The sequence below is a fragment of the Onychostoma macrolepis genome, chromosome 24 (assembly GCF_012432095.1).
Source record: "Onychostoma macrolepis isolate SWU-2019 chromosome 24, ASM1243209v1, whole genome shotgun sequence".
NCBI classification, from domain to species: domain Eukaryota; kingdom Metazoa; phylum Chordata; class Actinopteri; order Cypriniformes; family Cyprinidae; genus Onychostoma; species Onychostoma macrolepis.
In genome coordinates this window covers 7,163,770-7,191,585 of record NC_081178.1, presented here as the reverse complement: position 1 = coordinate 7,191,585, position 27,816 = coordinate 7,163,770, and the positions used below count along the sequence as shown (strand labels likewise).

The 27,816-nt window shown below is 37.4% G+C and overlaps 3 long non-coding RNA genes across 3 annotated transcripts in view; 2 read left to right on the top strand and 1 right to left on the bottom strand.

Annotated features, from left to right (window-relative positions):
- Positions 1–27,816, bottom strand: part of LOC131533618 (uncharacterized) — a 45,056-nt gene that overhangs the window by 15,335 nt on the left and 1,905 nt on the right. Inside the window, exons 2-3 of the long non-coding RNA XR_009269169.1 lie at positions 25,301–25,697; positions 19,838–19,920 (exon numbers count right to left, since the gene is read on the bottom strand). This is a non-coding gene — a long non-coding RNA (uncharacterized LOC131533618). The remainder of the gene's footprint in view (positions 1–19,837; positions 19,921–25,300; positions 25,698–27,816) is intronic.
- Positions 5,248–10,031, top strand: LOC131533619 (uncharacterized). The gene is made up of 3 exons (XR_009269170.1): positions 5,248–5,999; positions 7,842–7,947; positions 8,182–10,031. It is a non-coding gene; the product is annotated as an uncharacterized LOC131533619 (long non-coding RNA).
- Positions 17,738–26,056, top strand: LOC131533617 (uncharacterized). The gene is made up of 5 exons (XR_009269168.1): positions 17,738–19,410; positions 22,878–23,086; positions 24,528–24,658; positions 25,347–25,699; positions 25,936–26,056. It is a non-coding gene; the product is annotated as an uncharacterized LOC131533617 (long non-coding RNA).

Sequence of the window (27,816 nt, the reverse complement as noted above, 5' to 3'; positions counted from 1 at the left end):
GTATGGTAAAAGAGCAGCATTAACATCCTGCCGAACTTCTCCTTTTGTGTTCCACAGAAGAAAGAAAACGAACAGGCTTTGAAACGGTGAGTAAATAATGAGAGACTTTTCATTTTTAGGTGAACTATCCCTTTAAATGTTCTCTACCACGCTCTGAAACAGTGAAACCCACTAGAGTGGCAGATTTTCCAAACAACCTTTGCTGGTTTTTAATAACCAGAAAATAATTTGCATGAGAGAGCATCCAATTTACATACCTAGTTGCCTTTGTGTGTATATGCATGTGTGTGTGGGAGAGAGTGTTTAAAAACAGATTTAGTTGGAGGAGCTTGGATTGTAGACTTTATTTTCTCTCACTCGAGTTTCAGGTTTCACTGGGTTTTATTGGAATGACAAATAATAGTGCTACAAAAGCCGCAGAAGGTTGGACACTCTCCGTCTTTCACATCATATCTCTCATTTTATGTTCCGCCCTCTATATAATTGTAACTGGCATGTGAATGGAGTCACATGATCTTGCAGTGGTAATAATAGACAGATTTAGGTATACTCTCATCATAATGCTCACGCATACGCTTTCCTCATTGCTGTGTCCCTGGCAGAAAATATTCTAGGTATAGTCACTTTGTGTGTGTGTTTGTGTGTGTGTGCATTTGAATGTCCTCGTAGGGACAGCAGTGGTGGTGTTGTAGGGTCTTGGCCAGCATCTAGGGGTCTCCAGCGCTCTGTCAGTTCAGTATCCTGAAGAAAGTGCTTCTGTTTTTTACACACACTACAACTACACTTTTTATATCATTTTGACTCAACTACTTATACTTATTTCATTTAAGTATCAACTTCGTCCTAAAATGTAATTGGGCACAAATATGACAATGGTAACGCTTTAGAATACTGTTCCATCATTAATGAATAAGTACACAAGAACACATGAGTAACACAATATAAGTACTCTAGTAACTACTAGTATCTAACAAGAAACTGATTAATTAATTAGTAAGTAATAGTGCTCCCTTGTAATTACTGAAATCATTGTAAAATTGAGGTTTTTGTAAGATTCTGGTTAGTAATTCATTTTACTAGATTTGGTAACACTAATCATTACTAGTGGGTTACCATGATCTTCACTTTAGAATACTGATCCAAATAATTCGTAATTTCTTCAGAAGGATGTAGTAACACTTAAGTCATTACTATCCAAAACCTTACATATATCTCAAAAGCTTACAATGACGTCAGCCAATATTAGGGAGTTGTCATGGTTTCACTTTAGAATACTGATCCAAGTAATTAGTAGTTCCTTTTGAAGGATTTGATAGTACTTGAGTCATTACTAGTGGGTTATACATTATACATTATAATTATACATTATGCATAATTCACATTAATTATGGACCTGTATACAGTAGTTCTCCAGGATATATGAAAAAAAAATAGTTATCAATTCGCTAATAGTGAACTACCAGTTTCAACTGAGCGCTATTACTTACTAAATTGTTAATCAGAGTTTCTTGTTAGCTAATAGTAGTTACTAGAATGTTAATAGTGCATTAGTCATTTGTTCCTAGTTATTCATTAATGATGGGACGGTATTCTAAAGTGTTACCATGACAATTGTAGACATACAGTAAAGAGTTCTAAAATTAACATGGATAGCAGCTCAGAATGTGGTCTTTGAAGAATTTGATGAGAAATTTTTGAATTCATATTCAAACCAGAGCACATACTGAGACATGTTTGAGATCTCTGAAACTCCTCCTGAAGATGAAATTATTGGGGCCTCCTATTCAGAAGATGTGTAAGAGAAACAAATGGGATTTTAAGGAGGTTTGTGATTTTTCTTTACTATGCATTTCTATTGGTCACCATGGTTTGGCATTACAGTAGTGTTGACTCAAGAAAACATTACATATGTACATTTTGTTTTCTCTTTAAAAGCTCAGAAGACTTAATGGAGGTGTTTGTTAAATTTCAATTTTTAGGAGAAATAAAAACAGTCACCAAAGAGATTGCTGACACAGTAAGAGTGAAGAGCTGTAAAATTAACATGAATAGCAGCTCAGATAATTTAGTCTTGTGAGAGTTTGATGAAAAAAGTTCAAATTCATACTGAGATATGTTTTGTTTTTTTCTTCTTTTAAATGCAGGCTTTGGTGTCTTGGTGAATCTGAGCACAGTTTAAGACATGGTTGAGATCTCTTCTGAAACAGAGATGTGAGATTTTAAGGAGGTTTGTGACTTTTTCCTTGATACTGAATTGCATTGAAGAAGAAATTGTATTGAAGAGTTGTCAGTTAAAATATCAACTTTGTATCATGTTTTTCTTAAAATTAAATTGAAACAAGTCGTACTGTTGTGCTGACATACAGTAAGAGCTATGAAATTGAACAAAATAGTTCACATAATTGTGTCTTGAAAATTTGTCGAGGAAAAACTCCCGCTCAGATAATTTGGTCTTGGGAGAATTTGATGAGAAATGTTTACTGAGGTCTGAGGTCTCTGACTTTTTTTGGTGAATTGAAGCACAGCTTGAGACTTTCAAGATCTATTCTGACTCCAGAGGATCTCCTAAAATAAGAGATACAATAAGATTAAAGATTCATATTGAGACCCAGTTGTCTCAGATGTTTCGGTAACACTTTAGTATAGGGACAAATTCTTACTATTAACTAGTTGCCATTAGCATGCCTATTAATAATGCATTGGCTGTTTAAGAGTGCTTATAAAGCACATATTCTGCATGATCATATTCTACATCCCTAATCCTACCCAATACCTAAACTTAACAGCAAATTAGGAGTTTATTGAGGCAAAAGTCGTAATTAATGGTTTGTTAACGAGGAGAATTGGACCTTAAAATAAATTGACAGATGTTGATTTGAAGTATCGATTTGGTGACAAGTGTTTGAGCTCATATTGAAACTAATGTGACTGCATCCAAGCACAATTCGAGACACAAGTTGCAATTTCTTGTGAACCTCCAGTAAAGTCTCATGTGATTCCTGTGGCCTTCTTCTCAGGAAAAAGATCTGCAAATGTTTCCATTTAACCTCAAAGCTAGGAGAAACAGTTGTGATATTGAAGAGATCTTTGTTTGTTCTTTCCCGTGGATTACCAGCGCGCTTGCACAAAAGAAAAAAGCACAAATTGAATATCAAAAGTCATCGCAACCCTATAAAACATTTCAAATAGTGTCAAAGATACTTTTTACCCCAAACGCACACAGATACGTACATACACCGTCTCATTCGAACACATCTCCGTGTTGTCGGTATCAGTGTGAGAATGAAAGCACGGTGTTTTAGCTGTCAAACGCTGCTGTTTTTTTCTTGTTTACTGTTGCACGGTCTGTCAGCCATGGCCTGCGGTACTTCTTTCTTTAATAATACATCTCAGAGTGAGTAATGCCATTTGGATACAGGGAGCTCCGCGCCTGGCCTTTGCTCCCTGCACCTCTCCTCTCTCTATCCCTGGAGTGTGTTTCAACCCACGTACGTTTGAAGGAATTCTATTTGCCGGATGCCCGCGTGCTTGTGTGCGCGAGAGCGTGCGCTAGCGTATGTGTGTTTATAAGCTTGTTGAATTGAAATACAGCCAGGCGAGGTGGTGGTGGTGGGGGGGTGTTGTTTATTGCAAGGATAGGTGAATATCTCTCTCTTCAGCACGCACGAGCCACCAGGCAAATAAACTCAGCGCATCAAATTTAAATAAATCATTTTTTTCGCCCGGGCGAAGATATTTACAGCAGTGAAACAGCTGCTAATGAACTAATGTGTCCACGCTGGGCGGCGCAGGAAAAAATAGCATGCTAATAGCTGGTCATTACATACGTGTTCTAAAACAATCCACAGGGAACATTGGATGACAATGTGTCTTTACCTTCCGTTTATTACTTTGTGACCTGAAACGGGGGTGAGCTGATCAAAATAACATACAGAGGCGCTTTATTGTAGATGTCAATTAAAGTATCTCATTCTTTTCTGAAAGTCGATTTCAGTTATTTCGGCGTGAGCAAACAAAGGGTGTTAGCAGACAAGGCCTCTTCCTTCCCCCCCATAACACTATCACCTTAATTGCTACTTTGTGTCAAAAAAGACCAAACGAGTAGAAGCTAAAAAGTAAAAGCGGATGATTTTTTTCAGCTGGCGTACGTCTGTGCCGAGCTCATATGGCCTTGAAAGGGTGAAAACAGAATCATCCAGGCTTTTGTAAGGAATTCTCACCTCTCCTTGAGAGAGAGAGAGAGAACAAGAGCGCCTCTCCTCCCCCTCTTCCTCCAGCTCTCATCCCTCCATTTCTTTTCCATTTTCACCGATTTGCTTTGTTTCGTGCCTAATGTTGATTAGACGACTATAGCTTGATAAAGAATTGTGTTTTTCCTGCAATTATTGCGCCGTGTGTCGTCGCAATATGGTCCAGCTGTCTGGGCCTTCCTGTTTGGACCACGACGGAATGGTCAACAGGGGGCAGTAGACCGCTTTCCATGGTGTGAAATTCAACATGTCTGATTCCTTTGTCTGCTGGTCTTTTAAAAGCCAGTTACCAGAGCTGCTTTCTTTTGCCATTTACCTTGAATATTGAATATCATATTGATATTATTGATGCGATTTCTATGAAAGGGGATGAGGTGGAAGTGGAAATGGTGGCGAATTGTTGCGGTGTAGTCAAGTGTATGTATTTGTGTCTGTATGTATATGTCTATATGCATTTATACACACACAAACACACACATACACATACATATATATATATATATATATATATATATATATATATATTTCCTTAATATTAGCCACAATTTTTCACCGTTTCTACGTTTTTTGATTATTCACAGTCGAAAATGTGTAGAAATTCTTACATATCCTAACTGTAAGGAATATTTACAGGACTATCTTTAAGGAATATTTCTATATAAACTATATTTTGATGAAAATTGCGTTATATACTTTCATTATTCCCATCTATCCGATGGGAATAATCTCAGATGTGAAGAAAGCCTATTTCTAAACATTTTAGGTTTTTTAATTGCAAACGCCATGCTCAAAAAGTGAAATCGGATGCATTTGTTGTCTTTAAACTCGAAAACTCCAATTTTTCCTTTCCTGCTGGTATTCACAACACTTTCTAAGATGGATACTGACTGTTTTCCACTCTGACAGAAGCACAAATCCAGCCTAATAAACGTCTGTATGTATTCGCAATTAAATAAACAATCTATTATTTCTTTTCTCTGTGCCTACAGTGCCGTGTCAGTCACCATATGCCGGGAGAGAGGAGCAGGGAGTCGTATCACGATGGTAGTTTTTTGGCGTCGTGAGGAGGGTGAGGAGGAAGAGGAGGAGGAGGTGGGGGGGGAGTCAGAGCCGAGGGCTCACGGTGCATGTAGCACATCAGATCTCCCTCAATTAATCCAACATTAGGTGCCTGGGATCCACGAGTCAGTGCTTTTGGAAAGCATGTGTGGCTCAAATCTAATTATTCTCTCCCTTCCTTTGAGCCGGAGAGGGTGGAGAGAGATAGAGAGAGAGACAGAGAGAGAGAGAGAGTGGCCATCCACGTAGCTATAGGTTTTGTTATGCTGTGATTTCTCTCTCTCTCCCTCGCTCGCTCGCCCGCTCACTCCGAACCCCCTTCTACCCCACCTCCTCCTCTCTCTCACTCATTCTCCATCTCTCTCTCACACACACACACACGCGCCAAACACTCTCTCTCTCCTCCTCTGCCTCTCTCTCTCCGTCTGTCTCTCCCTCCCTCAGCTTCACTCGCTCTTGTGCTGTAAGTTCATTTGCTGTGTCAAGCAACAACTGGCTCGGGAGTGGGCAGTGGGTTTTGATCCTTTTGTCAAGCGTCCCCCCTGCAAGCGTGTACCGCGTCCACCTGCGCACCACGGGACTGGCCGCCTGGCTCTCTCTAACATCGCTGTACCGTCCTGGGTTTATCACGATCGGGCATCCCACCTTGCTGAGATGGGTGGCACGATGAGATGCTGAAGGTTTGACGGGGTAAGTCGCATCCACATGTGGACGTCGGTCCAGTTCTTTTTCTTTTTTTTTTTCAAATATATTGATCGTTGTTTCAATAGTGTGTGTCGTTGTTTTTTTGCTGGTGTGGTCCACCACACCTCCTGATGCTTGGTGTCAAGTGTCTAGCGAAATTACCATATTCATGGGCTCCATTCAATTAAATCGCAATCAGTAAAGGGTCCAGCTCGAAGTGTGTGTTTTTTTTCTTTTAGTGTGGGGTGGAATAGCGCAGATCGCTTGTGGAGAAAGGGTGAGTGGAGAGGGAGTGGAGAGAGGTTGAGAATACAGATATGTTCTTATTTTTTGGCTCCAAACTGTTTCATTCTTAGAATTCCTTAAAAATGTAAATATAAACAGTGAGTGAATGGGTTCTTGCATGAAGAAAAAAAATCAGGAAAAAATATGTATAATTTAAGAAGATATGGACCGGAGGAACTTTGGTAAAGACAAACAAACCAAAAAAAGCATAAAATCCATGCACGGAGGCCATTGATTAACTCCTGGAGTTCTGGGGGGTTTGGAAGAGGGGTTTTGTGTGTGTGTAGCCTCAGAAATGGACAGAGAGAGCGAGAGCCCTGGGGCTATAGCACTGGGGGAGTGTGCCCTGCGTCAGGGTGGCTGTGTGTGTGTGTGCGTGTGTGTGTGTGAGGTGCGTCTGATGGTTTTGCAGACTGAGGGTCTGGAGAGCGAGCGAGCAGCCGGCTGCTACACTGCCGGTGTGCACCCGTACGGTAGCTTTTGTTGCGTTTGTGCTCGAGTCCAGCTTCTCCCTCTCCATCTGTCTCCGTTAGGTTCTCCTCCAGTTTCTTGTGCTGCCTTCTCTTTCTCTCTGTTGGGTCTCAAGATGTGTGGATTTTAGCATGAGAGCTGATTGTGTTTTTCTCGTTTTGTGAATGATTGGTGTAAAATAGAGAAATCTGTTTGGGTAGGTATGTAGACTATAATTCAGTAGGTGATTTTTTTTTTTTTTTTTTTAGTGTCATTTTTTAAATTAATAGTTTTTGCATTAAATAGAGAAAAATCTGATAGGATAATATAATAATATTTATATTCTTAAAAATGTCTTTTTTTTTTAAAAATAACATCTGTTTTATTTTGTTAAAAATTGTGAGCTTGTGTTCTACTGATTAAAATATTATTCTGTAATTTAAGCACAAGCTAATTATAAGGGAATTATAACAGAATACAATTTTGCAGGAAAATGAAACGACCATAAATAAGGCCTGTTAATTAAAAAAAAAAATTCTAACAGAGCAAGTTGAAATGTGGTATTTGTATTCAAGCAAACCTTTCAAATAAAATTGAATTTTTACACAATTACGTTTGTCAGCTGAAAATCATCTTTATATGTTAAAATTAGTGTGACACCACATAAACACAAATTGCTAAATGCACTGAATTATACCTAATATTAGTAACCAAACGTTCACTACTAATGCATTTAACCATAATCAAAATCAGACCTATTTTATAAAGAAATTCACAATTCTCTATGTAACACGATGCATTTAATACGCATTACAAGTTGATTTTTTTTCTCCTAGACTAATCACACAGTTTAGCCCCCACCCCTTCTTTTTTTTTTTCCCTCCCCCTGTCATCCTCAAGTGGGGTATAGAGGGGGGCCGCCATGCTTCATTTGAGTCCATGTCTCCATATAGAATTCTCCTCACGGTGCTAATGGACTGTTTGGCTAATTTTTTTTCTGTTTCTATATCATTTAGACAGATGAGATGTGCAGCGTGTGATGAAGTGGACCATAATAGCATTTAGATATCAAGCGTCCCGCTCTATTTTAACCCCGGTGGTCTGTGTTTTTAGGCGAACCCGCTACTGTGGACTATCATCATTGTAATCATCGCAGTGGTGATGGGAGTCAGGACATGGACGCTCGCCGGAGGACCTCCGCGGGGTCCTTGCATCCCAGGTGAGTTTATGCTGTTGGGGGGCGGGGGGCGGGTGGATTACACATAACCCCCATCCACCACCTCTGCCCCATCCCCCGCTCCTACATTAAATGCACCTTTCCCCCCGAGTGGCCCTGTGAGAGCACAGATTGCTGGGAGGAAATAGCACCAAAACCAACAACAACAAAAACACTTACCACATATTTCCTGAGGCGTTTACTGAACAAAAATGCACTGTTAATTTCTGTTTGCAGACGAGCCGTTGAGAAGCCCTTGCCTTGCGCTACAAAGCGTCTTCAATCAATTGTTTTGAAAAGGCCTTTCCGTTTTCCGACGATGCCGGCGGTTCTGTTGTTTCTCTCTGTAAAGGACTCTCTTCGGTGACGGGTATTCTTGGGTGGATAATACGGCTCTCGTTGTTATTGCTTAAGAATACGCGTAGTCGAGGAGAGTCATGTCGGCGGCGACTGCAATGGACTAGAGAGAGCGTTGAATCCAGAAGGCCCACCTGCCTGCACACACACATGCGTTTGCTAACGCCGAGGTTCACGCCCACATCCATTTATTGAGTCAGCGAAGCTGCATTTCCTGTTTGTGTGTGATGCTTGTGCTCTTGATTTATCCGGCTACTCCTGCTTTTCAGCCAGCGCAAAGGAAAAACCAGGGTTTTTATGATTCGCCGTCCTCACCCCAAAGGCTGTATATTGTAACATCCCGGGCGGGGTTGTAGATGCAAATGTGTTCGGTTTGTGCCATATATTCTTTTCTCAGGACCGCACACACACTCTACCTTTTTAATGCAAATTGATTTTGAAATGACATTTATCGTGCAGGGTTTCCATATGGAGCTCCGGGAGGGATGGATGGAAGGGGGGGAAAAATAGGAAAAAAATGAATGAAATGTCCACGACGCCACTGACAGCTAAATTTATGCGGATTGTAAAGGAACACACTGCAGATAAACAGTTACCACGGCTTTAGATTGACTGCGGCGTGGCTTCCCGTGTAGGCACGCGTATATCATGAATATGTATCAGGCGAGCGTATGATGCTGCATTCTAACGTCCATGAAATCCATTTAGGCAACCTAATAGGATCTACTTGACTTATGAAAGCTTACGATCAAATCTTATAAATATACATGAGAGAGTTTTATGTGAAAAAAGTATTCTTTTGCTTTTTTATATAGATGTAGTTTGCATAAAAACGAGTTTGCATTTGGACCGGCTGTTGATGTATTGACGTGAACGATTTGTAAATCTGCAAACATTTTAATTTGTTCTCCATTATCATTCGGCACATTTAAGTGATGTATTAGCATTTCAGATAGACTAAAGGCAACAATCAGCCCGCTCTGTCCTTGATCACTCTGTAATTATCGTTCTTTCGGCTGTGTGTTTAAATGAATAGAGAGAAAAGAGGTGTGGAGGAGGAATCATGTAATGTTTTACCACTAGGGGACATAAACACAATTGAAAACCACATTAGTTGGTTAACTTTTTAAGTCCTTTTTGATATCATTGTATCTGTTTAGATGAAATAGTTTTAGATCTAACAGGTTTTGGCTGTTTAAAAAAAAAAAAAAATTGATTTATTTTTTTTTTATATTATTCTTAGTAATGTGCATTCAAAATGAATGGCGGTTCATTTATTCCTTTATTAATTTTTGCTGAACAGTGCCTTAGGAGTGACAATTGTGAAAAAGGTCACATGCAACCTTAACAATGATCTGTTATATTATAATATTTTCCTGTTTTTAAAGATTAAAACACTTATTTGTTTAACTAAAATATTCTACCCTCTCATAGTTGTGATGTCTGAAGCATATTGATAGTGTGTCTCTCTGATATCATTTTTATTGATGCTGTTGAGTAAATATCTCGCTGTAAACTCCTCACACAGATTAACTTCCATCTGTCTGCGGTTTATGACGTGATGAAATTATTCAGGCCTCTGCAGCTCGTCTTCATTTGTTCTTTATTGAAATTATTTTTATGTGCACATCGTCTTTGTTCCTCCCCTCATATCATAAATAAAGCTTGATTTAAGTAAATTATGATGTATTTGTATATTTTGTCCTTTTATAGGTGAAGAATCGGTTTTAAATGTAGGTCATAAATATGCAAGCCAAAAACAAAAAATACATTACAAACAATGTTAAAAATACACACCACATACAAACAAATCATGAACAATTAAACAGAAATTTCAGATTAATATAACAATGTTTTACTTCTGTACATTCTGATAGTGTTTGTATGCTTCAAAAACCATTTATCATAATGTTGAGATTTACTTATATTTAAGTAATTATTTTTTTTTTTTCAAAAGTACTTTGTCTTTTTTGACACCATTCAACGCTCTTTTCTTGTTGTCTGAGCTTGTGGCATTCGACAGCTTGCAGTTTATTTTGCAAGACAAGATGTAGCCCCAAACAACAGAAAACAGACATAATAGATGCCTTTCTGGTCATCATCACATTCTTTAGAATAAGACTGAGATGTTTTGGTGACAGGACTCAGCGTCCATTATATTCTGATTATTCAGCTGTAGGATTGATGTTTATGTCTGTGTTCTGCTCTCAGACAGTTGAATTCACTCAGTTGCAAAAGCCTTAAATTACAGGAACATTTTCTCTGCAGTGACTTTAATTATTTTTAAAGGATTTGAGATATTGACAAGAAGTGGAGCATGTTTGGCTGCAATATTATTTATTTATTTAATGATTATTTTTGGCCATTTTGTCCCATCTAATGGAAGCCAAATTATGTAAGCTTTAGAAACATTTAAGGTATGAATTATTAATTTATTTGCATGACTACATTCTATAAAACAGATTAATTCCGTTTATGGAGTATAATTAAATAATTTTTCTTTTTTTGCAATTGATCGTTTTTTGACGAATGGTTATTCATTCGACTAATTAGTTTACCCTTCATGGTTGTATGGGTTGGTATTTGGGTAGTTGACAAATAAAAATTGGGCTGTGTCCTATGGTGTGACATAGCAAAAACATTCAAATAACATGAGAAAAATCTATTTTCTTTCTTAGAGTTACAAATAGCATGAGAGAGGTTTATCTTCAATGTTAGAGGTTGTTTTTTTTTCGTCACACCATAGGACATATTGATACGTCAACTACCCATTTACACCCAGCACAAAGGCCTGAATGCAGGGTTATTTTTTATAGGCTCAGCATTTTTTTTTTAAGTGAGCTCCTTTACAGGATTTTCCTCATACATGATGTCATGATGTTCAATCATCCCCTGACTTCTCTCAAGACCATAATGCTTTTCACCACAAATCAAGATCAGCTGCATTAATCAATTGAAAATGTGCTATGTTAGCATATGTTTCCCTCAATACAGGAAATGGAAGCTACATGAGCAGTCAAAAGTTTGGACACACTAGATAAAAAATTTTTGACCTGCATTTTTTCCCCCCCGTGAATTTAACTTTTTGTCTTTTAATTGTTAAACTGAGGAATATAGAGAAGAAAAATCAGCCAAAAAGTATTCAATGAATTTCCTCAATGTTGTTTGAAAAGCAGATTGTGAAGCTGGTTAAGCAAATGAAGAGTGGATTTTTTTCTCTATAAAATTCTGATACACTACAAAATTTTTTTTTCCAAAGTTGTAAATAAAAATGTAACAATGCCATTTATTAGCAATTTCTGAGTGAAAACGTCTTCTACACCATTTTTTTTCAGCGTGCACTTAAAAATAAAGGTTCTTTATTAGCATTGACGGTTTCATGAGGAGCCTTTAAAAACCTTGGAACCTTCATACTGCACAAAATGTCTTAAGATAATTTAAATATTCTTCACTCTAAGAAAAAAAAAAAGGTTCCATCTAGAAAATGGTTCTTCTATGCATCACTACAATCCCCCCTTTGAAACCTTATTTATTTAGTCATATGATTACTATTGTTCAAAAGTGTGGAAAATAATTTAAAAAATGAGTAGGTGTGTCCAAATTTTTGAGTGGTGATGTTGCTACAATCTCTTAACATCCTGACCTTTCAACCTCAAAAGCTCTCAAACAGACAACTTTCCTACTTCTAAACCTCACAATCTCAGGCCTGTTGAGTCTCACAGCTTGTCCATTTCTTACAGAGCGCTGATAGAGGCCACTAAGCCTTGTTACATTAATTACAGTCCTGCTCTGTATTCCTCCATATGTGTGAGGCCGGTTATCGCGTGTATCGTTTCAGAGATTAATTTCAGGCGGGAGGTGAAGCACGCTGAGCTAGTGAAGTCTAACTGGCAGATATCTTTAATAAGGTTACACTATGGATGGGCTTTAGGTTGGTTTAAATAGCCGCCTATGAAATGTACCCACATCAGTGGCTCGCTGATAGAGGCTTAGCAATCTATTTAAAAACCAATTTATTTCCACAGTATTGGAGCTGGCGCAGATTGAACGCCAGAGTGAGATCCTCCACTTCCAAATTCTCAGTGGACACCTCTCATCCCATTCTGGTGCAATCGCTCTCTCTCTCTTCATCTCCTCCCCTTTATCGCTCCTCTCTTCACAAACTCTGGTGACTTATATTCCTCCACGAGTGTTCAGTAAAAACCCTTTCGGCCTGAAAAATCCCCAACGGTGTCAAAATCACTGACTATACTAGAAAACACAGTTAAGGGCTATCACTGACAGTAGGAAATTAAATATTAGACACAAAAGGTGTTGGTTTGTCTGGGTTTCTGAAGTGTTTGCTCTGCAAAAAATCTTTTTTTTTTTTAATCGGGTGTTTTTGTCTTGTTTTAAAAATGAGACGCACATGGTGTTTGGTTCTGTTTTTAAGGGTATGCACTGCAAAAATCAGTTTCTTAATCAATATTTTGTTGTTTTCTGGTAAAAAAAAAAATCTTACCATCCTTAAGACCAGATTTATTTACTTGAAGCAATATTGCATATTTACACTTTAACAAACTGTCTTGTCTTTTCAGATTGTTTTAAGGAAAAATTCTAACAAAAGCAATGATTATCACAAAAAAAATCCTAATATGGCCTAATATTTTATACAATTTTGCTTATAGACACACACACACTTCAAAAGTTTGAGCTTGGTAAAAAAAAAAAAAAATGTAATGTCTCTTTTAAAGGTCTTATGCTTACCAAGGCTGCACTTCTCTACAAAATACACTGAAAACAGTAATATTATGAAATATTATTACAAATTAATATATGTTTTCTATTTGAATATATTTTAAAATGTATTTTATTCATGTGATGGCAAAGCTACATTTTCAAATTTTCAGCATCATTACTCCAGTCTTCAGTGTCACATGATCCTTTAGAAATAATTCTAATATGCTTTAGAAATAATTTCTAATTTCGTAACAATTATGTTATTAAATATTTTTGAGGAAACTAATACTTTTTTAGTATTCTGAGTTCAAAAGTTAAAAAGAACAGCATTCATTTGTTACATTATAAATGTCTTGACTGTGAGTTTTGATAAATTTTCTGCATCCTTACTATGCAGTTAACTTGTTTTGAGGATATTGCTTTACTAAAATAGCAAGCAAAATATTAGATACATTACATAAAGCACAAAGACAAAGACAAAAAATGCAGATTAAGAATATTTTTTGCAGTGTGTGTGTGTGTGTGTGTGTGGGCCTGTTCCAGCGGTGAAGAGAGTGATAATTGATTATTTCACCGTGCCGTTCATTCATCTCCCTGCTCACACACAGCTCTGTAAACTGCTGTCTCTCCCCGGACGCACACGTAACGAGGGCCAGGCCTCCTGCTACCTCTGAGCTATCACCTCAAAGAGAGAGAGAGAGACTATGATTAATCAGATCTTCTAAATGCTGGCTACCCCCCAGAGAGGCCCCTTCAGAGTGAAGCTCTTAGGTCCCCACCTCCAGTAAACGCAGGGCGTTCAATCTTCACGGAGAGCTTCATTGTCAAAAGCAAAAGCACTTTCATTTTAGGTTCAAGCAGAGCGCAGGAAAGCATCTACTGTCTGCTCGGATCGGTACAAATTCACAGAGCACTCAGTGTTCAATAACCAGGCTCCTGCGCTCGCTGTCTATCAGTGTTAGCAGTGCTAGTGCTTGAGTTTTGTCTCGTTTTTTTTTGGTTTGTTTGTTTGTTGCATTCTGTCCAGTCTGGAATGAGTGTTTTTGAAAATAATCTGAAGATTTGTCCTCCATTGAATGAGATTTTTTTTTAAGAAGCCAAAAGCATTACCACCCTTATTCATGGCATTTAAAAAGATGGAATGAAAAAAAAAGTACATTTCTGCGAAAAGATCATGTTTTTTTTCTACTCACTCTTGTTAAAATTGTATGAAGCATAGATAGATAGTAGCTGATTCAATAAAAAATGAATCGGTTTAAAAGAGTCATTTATTTGTGAATCAGACTACACTGTTTGCACTGTTTTTGATTCACTAAAATGAGCTGTTTTAAAAAATCATTTGTTCATTAATCAACTGCATTTCTCAAGTTCTAATCGGTTTAAAAGAGTCATTCGTTTATGAAACGGACTACCCTGCTTGTGAAGTACTGTATGCATTTGATTCACAAAAAAAGAATCATTTTGTGGTGAATTGGTTGCATGTTATTGCATGCAGCCAGCGAGAAGAAATCAAAAACGTTTTCTTGCTATTAATTCACGATATGCATCCTTGTTGTCTTATTAAATTCAATTAAGACTGCAAACTCTGAATATAAAATATGAATCTTTTTTAATCTTTTAAGCTGTGGCTTCAGAGAAGCAGCACAAGAAACATTAAAATAAAAAGACTGATCTTAGGTTTTTAAGATATCTTGCTATTTAGAGGAGATAAATTAAAATGTACCCAGAACTACTATAAATATCATAAATAAGAATATCACAATGTTTCTAAATACCAAAACTATTTTATTTTGCATAGGATTGTTCTGTTGTTGTCCAGGAGCAGCAGAACATCACCCTTCAGAATAGAGATTACAGCTACCTCATGTAACATGATTTTTCATTGATACATATTTAATGCAAATACAATTGCTCTTGAATGGTCTCTCCACTGTCCCTCTTGCTGCTCCTTGCCTCCTCTGACCAAAGGCAATAATGCACACTGGTGTGTCATTCACATGCTAAACAGGGGCATCCAGACACTTGTCCCCAGACTTACTAATCTATTGAGTCCCAAGACACAACCTTTCCTCCACGCCGAATGAATGTGTGAGCAGCAGCACCATCTGCAAATACCAATAGGAGAATATCAAGTATTCTTTGAGGCCGTATTAGACCCGCTTTGAAGGTGAAAGAGAAAGAGAGAGGGGCTGGGATTTTTTTCCCTGGTATTTTCAAGGTCCTGCGATAAGCAACTGACTGTGATATCCGGCTGTCTGTCGGAATGATCTTCACTGGACTCAGAGGTGTTATTTTGAACGTCTGTCCTCCATCTGACCCTGCGAGATCTCGCTCTGTCTGCGCTCGTCCCTTTTATCTGTACTTTAATCGTTATTCTGTCGCCTTTTATGTTACCGCAGTTCTCAAATAATTAAAGAACATTTGAATACATAGAAAATCATGAATGATAAAACAGTTTGCTAATGTGAAAACACATATTTGCATTTAATTTTTTTAACACCTCTTCGCCCTGGATTTTAGTCCTTAGCTCTTATATTTAATTTATGCATAGATGAATGGACAGAAAATGTATGGAAAGATATAGAGAGATAAATGGATGGATTGACACAAAATGCAAAGATGGAAGGATGGATGATGCAAAATAGATAGATAGATAGATAGATAGATAGATAGATAGATAGATAGATAGATAGATAGATAGATAGATAGATAGATAGATAGATAGATGGAAGATGGATGGATGGATGGACAGACAGATGGAAATTGTATGTTTGTATTGATGGATGGATGGACATATGGACGGAAAATGTATAGATAGATAGATAGATAGATAGATAGAAAATGGATGGATGGATGGACGGACAGAAAATGTATGTATTGATGGATGGATGGATAGATGGACAGATGGACGGAAAATGTATAGATAGATAGATGGAAAATGGATGGATGGATGGACAGACAGACAGACAGATGGAAATTGTATGTATGTATTGATGGATGGATGGACAGACGGACGGAAAATGTATAGATAGATAGATAGATGGAAAATGGATGGATGGATGGACGGACAGACAGACAGAAAATGGATGGATGGGTGACAGACGGACAGAAAATGTATAGATAGATAGATGGATGGATGGACAGACGGACAGAAAATGTATAGATGGATGGATGGATGGACAGACAGACATGAAATGTATAGATGGATGGATGGACAGACGGACGGAAAATGGATGGATAAGCAGACGGACAGAAAATGTATAGATGGATGCAAAATGTATAGATGGATGGATGAAAAATGTATAGCTGGATGGACAGACGGGTGGACGATAGACAGACAGACAGAATTAAATAAGGGAAAGACAAATAAATAAAAATATCTGGATCATTTTATTCATTTATTTCCCCCTCTTCATCCTGGTCTTATTTTATGAAATAACATTTAACAATCACTTAGAAATCTCTTTGGTCTCTCAGCCTTATAGGATCATTTAGAGTCGTGCACAGACACAGTGCAGTGTGTTGTGTGTTTTGGTCTACTCTGCTGACAAGAGACTGTCATTGTGACTCTTAACTTCAGAATGAACTCTTAACAGCAGCCCACTCTGTCCCTCACTGCCTCCACCCTGACCCCTTCCCTCTTCCTTCCTTTCTCTCTCTGTCTCTCTCTCTCTCTCTCTCGATCTAAATCTATCTCTATTTCTCAGCATAATCTCTGCAAGTCCGTGCATGAGTCATGCTGTCTGCCCACCCTATCCCTGCGCTGGACAGAGACAGTGGGAAGCACTTAATGACGGCCTTGTTTAGTAATTCATTATTGATGATGCCTGTTTTCTCCAACAGAAGCATTATGGGGGCTGATTTTCCCTCTTCTGAAAGACCACGTGTCCACACAGCCAACCCCATATCTGATTGAATTAAAAGATCAGCCCTCATTTATAATCAAAAATTGAACCTATAAATGTTCCTTTATGTTCCATGATAATGTCCGACTGTGCATGATTCATCACTGTGCATATTAATCTAAGGAGTCATTTTTAATGACTCCACTATTGTTATTTGAAAAAAAAAAAAAAAAACAGAATGCAGTCTTTTTTATTGTAAAAAAAAAAATGTGTGCTTTTCTCAACATTAAATATCTTTCTCTATCTGTTTAATGATTTAGTATTTTCTGCTGATGTAACCAAGGCCGCGTGGGCAGGAAATACTATAAAAACCAATATATCCTATATTATTTCCAGCTGAATTTTCAGTTTTATGTTGAATATTGGTTGTATTGCAGAAGTTAAATATATATTTCTACACAAACACACATATATGTACAGTGTATGTGTATACACACACACACACACACACACTCTTCTTCCATTATTGCCCTGGGGAAAAGATACAGTTCGCTGAGTATACGTTGACCTTTTGCGACCTTTTTGGCATATAAATTTCCCCAATATATAGTATGAAAAAGGTAACAGAAAATATATTTAAGCATTGTTTTAGCCGACATACATATTAGCTAATAAATGGTATGCAATTGAAACATATACAACATGCATTTTAATTATTCTGATTTACAATGATTTATTTTATTTTATTATTTTATTAATTATTTATCATTTATGAAAGTTTCAAACTAGATGCTTGAAATAAACCTAAAAAATCACTGCTAGAGAAAACACACATTTGTATAATTGGAATGAAAACCTTTTAGACTGTGATAACAAGCATGTGCGTCAGTGTTCCTTGTTCCATTAAAAGTCATAATCGCAGACGAGCACTCTATCATAATAAGAGCATGACAATCCGACATGCCACTCTCTCCCAGGTTAAACAGCAGCAGATGGAGATTGTCTCTGGCTTCGTTTGTGAGCAGAATTAATTAGCAGTCACAGCAGCTGACACATCAGTTTTACACTGACCTGCAATTAAGAATAACACTTCTTTTTGGAGTGTGTGCATAGGACGGCCGTTTCATTGGCAACAGCCCGTGCTGCTTGATTTGTAATTAAAGTTTCTTTGGTCTCTGAGGCATTATGGGACTAAAGTGTACACCTCGGGAACCCGTGAAGCTCCCAGACAAATTTTCATAACTGATACATTTATTCCACATAATAGCTTTGTTCTGAAATCGAGTGAGCTGCCGTCTACATAGGCAGCTGCCTTCAAAGGCGACATCCAAACTGATTGAATGGCAAAATGGGGAAAACAAAAGGTCTTGAGAAGCATTTGTTTTAAATCTGAACTTATGTTAACTTGAGTGGCACATCATGTGTGAGCCGCCGCAAAAGACAAACATGTCCATATTGCATGTTTTTACACAGAAAAACAATAAAGTAGGAATGGAGAAACACAATCTGTGTGAAACGGCCCTAACTTATTTCCAATTTATTACAACAGAATTTTATGCTAATGTTTTGCACTAATAAGCGCTCAAGTACATGAAATACTTATTTATATATTTAGAACTACGTTATGGAATCCACTTTCTGCCAAGGAATAAGGAAATTTTAAAAATGCAAGGAAAAACTCACAATTCTGAGAAGAAAAGTTTGAATTGTGAGATAGATTCATAATTGTGAGGAAGAAAAAGTCAAAATTATGAGAATTCAATTCTATTTTTTATTCTGTCATCTCATATCTCACAGTTTTGAGTAACAAAAGTTTGGCGAAAAAAAGTTGTAATTAGATTTTATTTATTTTTTATTCTTTGTCGGAAATGGGCTTCCATACTATTTGTATCAATACTTTTTTATAAGATAGAATATACGTATATTTAGGCTTTAATCAGCATTTCTATACTCTATAATAAATGTATTTTTACACCAAGCTTGTTGTGACTCATTCTAGGAATGTTTTGTCTATTCGTGCAATTTCGCCTTCTATTCAAAAGCTTGAATTTTCAAGTGCAACAGAATGGCACATTCACAAATAAATTATTTTTTAATAAAAATGCATCTATAAATGAAGTTACATGAAGATAAAACCTGATTGCATAGCATTTTTTTATCCTCAATTTGGGGAAATTTTGTTGAAAAGCATCTGCAAACTTAACATTAGCATTATGATCTTGTGCCCTTTTTTACATCATCTTCCAAGCATCAGGCAACAGAATCCCAAAATGAGGCATCTTAAAAGCATCGCAAAATGCTGTCTAGGTAGGCAGCTCACTAGGTTTTGGAGCACAGGCTAACATGACAGCTTCATAAAGGACTAAGCTTGACTGAAATGCTTTTTTGTGCCTTTTGTCACCCAACCCCCAGAATGCATTGGGGCAAGGGAGTGAGGCGATAAGTGCGAGGCAAAGATGCATTTGCTCCGCAGCACTGGCCACGGTGCAGATGTTGCAGGTTATTTCCGTGAAGTTTCATCATGATGCTGGGACACTGAACTCTGGTAATCTGCGCTTCTCTCCGGAGTGTGTTTGCTTTGGCAAGGGAACACTTCAGCATGTGTGTGTCTCTGTGTGTGCGCATGAATTAATATTTATTTGAAAGTGTTAAAATTGTGCTGTATTGGTTAGATGTTAATTGCATGGTAATTTGATGTCTGTGCTGATGGATTCTACATCATTTCGATATGGATCTGTTACATTTGAGCCTAAACAGACAAGGTGATATTCAAACAGAAAACAGTGTTTGGTGTTCACTTGTTTGCATACAATGTTTTTGTTTCAGTATGATGTGTGAGCTACAGAGGTCCATAAATACTGTGTTAATGTAAAATCGTTCACGGTTAGTGAGGAATAAACAAGCGTGAAGTTAATGTGTGAAGTATGAAAGTGTCAGGAATGTAAAACAGGCCCAAGCCAGGTTGTACTCACCATGTTGATTGTTAATGAGATGCCACATTCATTTACAGCACACTCTGGGATCCCTGGGGAAATTCCACAATGACACCCGATTCCTAAAATAACACATTTACACCCACAATTACATACTGATTGACCTCCAAGGTAAATCTTAAATGGAGTGTCTATTTACACTAAGTGCAAATAGCCCGCCTTGTTGGCAGAAGCTATTTACACTAACTCCGCCCACCAACATGTGATTGAGCTAGTGAAGATTACAAAAGACTGATGCCAATCATCGGCTCCAGTGGCACAGATGGTAAAGCATGGGTCATACTCCTTTTGACCTGGGTTCGAATCTGCCTTTTGGGGAACTTTTTTTCTCCCTTTTCAAATTTCAAATCACATCAGAAAAGCATTTATTTTTAATAAAAATTAAGAAAATAATAAAAAAGTTGAAAATAAAGTATCGGGTAGGTGTAGGGAGGGCTTTTGTCCCAATAACGTGGCATCCATTTAATAGTTTGAATTCAAATTAAAATTTACACTCAATAAGTTATTGCATACTGTTTTATAATGTTTTACAATACTGAGGAGCAGATAATTGCCACTATTTGCAATAAGTAATATAAATAGCAGAAATCCTGCTATTTTAACAGTGTAAATAACATCCATCGCTATTTGCACTTAGTGTAAATAGCATCTATCGCTAAGAAAATATGCTATTTTCACAGTGTAAATAGCCGCTGCCAATATTAAATATAAAATGTTTTGGTTATATGTAATAATCTGCTAACAACCGGAAATAAGCTGTAAGCAAGTATGCAAAAGAACACGCGAATGCTTGACAAATGCAAGAAAGCAGTATTTTACTAGCCTATTGAACATTTAACTTTAACAGAGTACTCTCATTTTAGAGAAGATGTTTACTTAAATACATTTTAAAGCCTAATATCGTGGTTTTATCGTTAGTTCAAGATGAAGACATCAGTAGCCTACCTGCTAAGAGAAGCAATAGCAAAGTCTGATTCCCTAATGAATCATTGTTGTGAGCTGATTCTTTTAGAAAAACTTTTACCGGTTCTTATTAATGATTGGCTGTATCCGAAAACTGAAAAATTATGCCTTCGGAGGACGTATTCCAAGGTAGGAAGGCATCAAGGCACGTCCGAATCCAAAGTTAGCTTCACTTCCTGTCTCATGAGATACCTTCATATGATCGATTTTGAAGGCAGCATAGATGTATCCTTCGCTGCCTTTGGTATCCCACAATCCTGTGCGTTCCATTCCATGATGGTTGAGCTAAAAAAATAAAGATGGCCTCTGAAAGTTGCGTTCCGTGGTCAGTTTGGGTGTAAATGTATATTTCTGACTAACTTTTTGCACTTTTGCTGTTATTTCTAGCGAGAAATCAGTACTATGGTAATTAAATATTCGTAAGTTATCACCAAAACTCTATTCTATTTTGTTATAGATCATTAAACCGGGTCGCCGTGATTTTGCCAAGTAAGACATGTTCCTGGATCAACATCTTTTGTTGATCCTGGATCAACATTATTGTCCAAAAATATAGACTTAACCCAATCTCTACCCCTAAACCTAACCCTACCCATAATTTATTCCTAAAATCAGTGAGAAATGATAGCTGATTAACAAGGGTGTCGAAGCACCTAACCCTGATCATAAGCCTAAAACTTATATTTCCTGAAAAGTTATCCCTCAATTCTGATTGGTTGATTGGAATGACGTTCCAGGATCAACAAAGATGTTGATCCAGGAACATGTTGTACTTGGTGAAATCATGCTCACCATTAAACCGTTAGGCTGCCTTAGAAGGCTGTCCGAAATCAGTTTCATGAGGTGCCTTCGTGCAAAAATGCTGCCTGCAAAGCCTCATAAGGCATCGAGACAGCAAGTCAGCTGCAGAAGTTTTCGGATACAGTCAATCACGATCTGATTCTGAACCGATTCGTTTTCAGCTGTTAGGTCAACTTGTCGATTCAAATCTGTTCGGAGCAAGTGTCTGTATCCGAAATCGCCCCCTATACCCTCATTCACTATTCCCTACATTAGTCCACTCATACAGTTCACTTGAAGGAGTGAATTAAAACGAGTGCGTGCATTCGGACACCCGCTTTGCTTGCTGTTTAATAATCATTAGAAACGGACAGCTCCAGTAGTAAGGATTTATCTTGAACTCTGTCACGGAAATTATGTATAAACCATAGTTAAACAATTTAATAATCAATTTACAATGAATTTGTACCTGTGTTGGACGAGCACTGCGGGCGCCTTCATCTGGCGAGATGCGGGAATTCATTCGGCGCGTGACTCTCACAGTGCATTATGGGTTATCTCTAGCCGATGAGTGTACATCGGTTGTACACTCGTTTTTGCGGTGCATTGTGGGATTGAATGAGTGTACTCGAGAACGTCCACTATGGTTTCGGACACCACTAAAAATGGCTGTCCACTCAAATAGTGCCCTATTTGAGGGTATAGGGGGCGATTTCGGATACAGCCTGTCTCTTGTTTATAATTTCCCGAATTGCTCTGAATCAAAACGAGCACGAAATGAGAGTTCATACAGAATTTACAGAAAACGTTTTTGCGTTCTACTGCTGCGTTGTTGAGCATTTGCCGCATGCGGGTTTTAGAAGTTAAAATGTTTAAAATTTCGTTTAAAAGTTTAAAATTTTAGTCTTGCTTTAGAATAAAAATCATATTTAGCCTATACATTACACTAAACTGAATAATAATAATAATAAAAGGACAAACTGTTGAAACACAAAGTATGCTTTAGCTAATGTAGGTGTGTCAAAATTAATATAAAATTGTAAACACAATTTCCCCAAGTGAGGTCAGTTTTTAAATTATAATATAATATATTATATAATTTGTATGCTTTCATTACACTTTTTACAAATATTTAGTTGTTTTTCTTTCTTTGCACACACACACTTAGTAGGCTAAGTAATCTTTGATATTAAAAGACAGCTAGAAGTGTTTACACTTGTGTAGACTAGAGTATCTCATACCCTTGAGCTAACCTTAACTCTGCCTTGTTTTTCAGAATTGTTCATGCCGTTGATTTCAAACCGTTATTTGGCTATCCTTGGATCCTCAAACAGCCCAGCAAGAGCTCATGCCTCCCTCCTAAAGACTTTAAGGCTTCCAGCTGTCATTACTTTCTCTAAAACCAAGCAATGGACCATTGTGAGCCAAGCCAGCACTAACCGGTATTTTCGGACAGGGGAAGCTCTGAGTAGCCACCGAACGAGGGTAAACCTTTCCATAAGACAGAGGATATTCTTATTTTGTATTGAATCCTAAATCTATTGTTTGATCTAATTATTCTGCCTCTAAGGCCCTTTTATCCCGACACTGCTGATGAAACCGAAGCGAAAGAGGAGGCAGAGTGTGTCTCCTGGTTGTTTGAGACATGCTAGGACATCCATAGCACAGAGAGAGAGAGATAAAGAGCGAGAGATAGAAAGAGCGCGAATAAAAGAGTACTGAGTGATTCAGTCACGTACAGCCCAGGCATTATCTAGCCAACAATAAAAGATTACATCATATCAGCTGGCATAATTTCTTCAAGGTCTTTTATTGATTCTTTGAATGGTGAGTGCAGCTGTTGAAAGTGTACAAAAGAAAGCCATTGTATTTACGAGATCACATCAGGATTTTATAGGCACACAGAAATGATTTGACGATTCAGCTTTCATTCGGAGGATGATCACAACTTTCATGTGCCTTTGTAACAGGTACACAACACTCCAATTATGTTTAATTCCTCTTTGCATGCAAGATGAGCCAGCACGCCTAAACTGAGAACAAAAATTTGACAAACTAGTGAGAAAATACATTACAGTTTATTGTTATACTCTCATCTGTCGCTGTTACAAATTTAAAGTACAGCAAGTATTTTAGTTTTACAAAACTATCTGTAAAATAAATATCGGCTTTGTCCCAAATGGCACCCATGTAGTCCACATAATGCCAAGTAGACTATTGGGTAGTAGTCCGCTGTGAAGTCTAGTGTGAAATCTAGGGTGAAGTGGTGCAAAGAGGGCGCTGTTGAGCATTCTTTTTATATAGTAAAATATAAAATTGGCAAAATTTAGCAGGCAAAAAGTCTAAGCAAGCAGCTAAAGAAATCTGCACTGGCAACTTTTCACCCTCATGCGAAACTCCTGATCATGCAGATTCCTACAGAAATGACTGGATTTCTTACACAAAAACATAAAGGGTCCGTTGTCTATTGTCAATAGTGTATACACTGTAAAAAGTCAAAGTTGACTTAACTTAAAAAAATTGAGGAAACCCATTGCCTTAAAATGATTAAGTAAGGTTCCTCAGTTTTTTTTAAGTTAAGTCAACTTTCACTTTTTACAGTGTATATATGAAGCACAGCTTACAGAAGTCACCTTGGAACCAACAGCTTTCAATTTCACCAAATACGTGTGACAGGCTTGAATGAATCCGTTGTGAAATTTGCACTGGGAAATCGTTTTCCTACACAAAATTTCCAATTACACAGATTCCTATTGAAATTATTTTTGCACATAAAATTGCACAGAGCAGCAGTAAATGTGACTGGACTTTAAGAATCAAAACAATATTAATTTTTGAACATGGTAAAGTGCATCATTTCTGATTCACTAGTTCAAACCTAAGTTTTAAATGAACTGTTGTAAACTGAAATTGCATTATGTAACAGGTTAATCCCATGAAAGTCACTGCCGAGTAAGAACAAGGTGGGCGGAGCTACTGAGGAGTTTATTGATCCATTCGGGGGTTTCTGAGTGACTTAGAACAAGGGGTCTCACACTCTGGACTGCAAAAATCAAGGTAATTGTGATTGGCTCAAGCCAGGGGTCGATGACTGATTACTCCACCGAAGAGCAACATCTGTTCTCTGCCAGTTGCCGACAGATCACTTTGATAACGTTTAATTATGCAGAGGGTCACTGGACCAATTAGATTACTGCTCAATTACTCCAGAAAATGGAATTGATAAGAGAGGACAAAAACATTAATGATTTTGCAAGATTGTTGCTATGTGCTGAGAGATTTATTACCCTGCAAGGATGTAAATTTGTATGGGTTGGATTTGTCCTCAGGGCATGACAAATTCATGCAAAATACAACAGCAACTGGGGATTAATCTTTCATAACAAACAGAAAAATGTTTTTTATATTTTTGAACATACTGGAATATGAATGTTGGAAATGAATAAACATGATATATGTAAGAAAAACAAGAATGTTTTAGTCGAATCTAATGCTCAAGAACTGATTGTGATGAATACTGTACATGAAAAATATTTAACACCCACATAAACCCTAACAGAAGTTGAATTTATGAATTTATGTAAGTCTTTTACAACTATTATGAACTACATTTTCCAAGGTTGCATTCCTGTCCTTTGAAATAACACAAAACTAGAGGAAGCAGAAAGAACGTGCACACACACACACACACTCACAAACCTTTTGTGCATCTCAGAGACTACTTGTGTTGTTTCGCTGCACTCAGGATGGATAAAGACCATGGAGAGGATGCTGCCCTGGTGGGACAGGAAGTAGAGACGCAGAGGGGAGCAACTTCACCTGCTGATCACCTTCAGTCTGACCAGTGGAACTAGCCTCTGATTGGACATGTCTGATAGCCCATCCAATTGATGGGAATGGGAGAGAGAGAAAGGAAGAGGAACCTGATGACAGTTCCCTGCAGAGATGAAACTCTTCAGAAGCGCTCAGAGAGAAGATGACACTTCATACCACATCATTTGATAGGATTCAGAGAGGGTTATGGATCCTGTCACAAAGCCAAATGAAGTCGAGGGGAAAACCGAGTCCCTGGGCTCTTCTCTGCTCCAACACCAGCCTGTAAATATCATGCATTATTGATGGGATAAAATTTTCAGTCTTGTTAGTTTTAAAGCTGACAATATGCCGGGCAAATTAAAGATGTGATGTTTGATGCCACGTATCGATAAAGCATCTTCTAGATCAAAATGCATGCCATAATGAATATACAAAAATCACAAATGAGATCTCGTTAATATCTCAGTTGTTTCTCCTAGAAATCAGTGCAAATGGAGATTTAATTTTTTTTCCCTCAGAAAAAGGCCCCATCTCACATCTCCTCTTGAACTTCGACTCTGCAATTATACAAAAATCTGGAATCTACACTGCAGGATATTTTAATAATCTGAAGGACATATTTCCATTATAAAGAACCTTTTGTGCAATTGAAAGATTCCATGGATGTTAAAGGATCTTCAAGGAACCATCAATGGCAATAAATAACCTTTATTTTCAAGAGTGTAAAGTGCGATTGGAAAGTGTTCTCTTTTCCAAGTAATAAAGTTAAATTATATATTAAAAAATGTCAGTGGATGGCAATATGCCTGAGAAATTTTTAAGCGAGAACAAGCACATTAAATCACGGATTATTCTTGATGTGTGAAATGGTCATTGGGGAATTGGATTTGACATGGTCATACATGAAGCAAATCCTATTTGAAGCTAATCGTTTTAAACACACTTCCATGCCAAAAACCTGACAATGCAGTCTCCCACACACTGTTCGGAATAATGTTGTTGAGACAATAAAGGATCATGCATTACTCAGCTGATTGTGAATGCTCTTTCATTTACCAAATAAATGATGGCATTTATCCAGCACCACAGCGATTCCCTGTCTGTCTGTGTGTGGACAGAGACATATCTATATGCACACTCACAGTAAATGTTGCTGAGGCCCATTATGAACCATCTAGATTATCATAACATTATATTACCAAGCAGTCTTTCACCTCATGACCAGAAATGGCCTGAGCAGTGAATAATCATCAGTATAATATTGAGATCTGCTCTCAAGTGCCGATGCCTGTGAGGAAATAGCGGCTTCTATCTCCAGAACGACAGGCATTATGGGTTTAGACAAGTTTATCCAGCAAAATAACCCATATTTGATTCTTCAGCTAAAAAAAAAAAAAAAAAAAAAAACTGTATTGTATGATTATTCATAATTTGATATTTTAGTTATACTGCCCACTAATAGCTTTAGGTCAAAAACTGTGTTGCGGTGAGTGATGAGACATCCCTTCACAAAGACAAATGACCATTGCTGTGGTCAATTACATTTTACACAGAAATGGATTTCATTGGCTGTAAAAGTTCAATAAATTTGGTGGAAGTGTAATTATATTGGAAAATATATGTACTTTGAAGGGCTTAATGCAATTAAACAGCGTAAAAAAATATGTTTTTTTTTTTTTTGCCTTGGAAATGTAACTAAGGCTGAGTATTATTAGAAATCAAGGCATATTATGGGATTTTATTTTATTTTTTATTTATTTATTTTTTGGCTAGGAAGAATTCTTCTAGGTTTAAATGGATATTTCACCCAAAAAAATTGAATTTCTTTTATCATTTACCCACCCTCACATAAATACAAACTGGTATGAGTGTCTTTCTTCCATTGAGCACAAAAGAAGATGTTGACGGTAGCCATTGACTTCCATAGTATGGAAAAAAAATACAATAAAAGTCAATGGCTACCATCAACTGTTTGGTTACCAACATTCTTCTAAATATCTTCCTTTGTGGTCAGCAGCAGAAAGAGACTCATACACGTTTGGAACAGTGGATAATGGCAGAATTAAACATTTTTGGGTGACCTATCCCTTTAAGCACCATTCCTTAAGTAGCCTACTATACACTTTTATGTATTGGTGGGCAGCTGTTTATGGTTGAGGCGACAAGTCCTGACCTGATTTATAACCAAGGCAAGAAATACAAAAAAATAACAACAACAAACATGGCAGTGCTGTTTAAAATGCCAAGTCACTCTGGACTTGCAGTTAACTGTCTCACTGCTGCAGTATCGACCGCAATAACTGCGCTGCTTTTCAGAACCACAGTCACAAATTCTAATTATTTGCCAATAAACACACGTATTGTCAAGATAAAAGCCTAGAGAACAAAAGATGACTGAA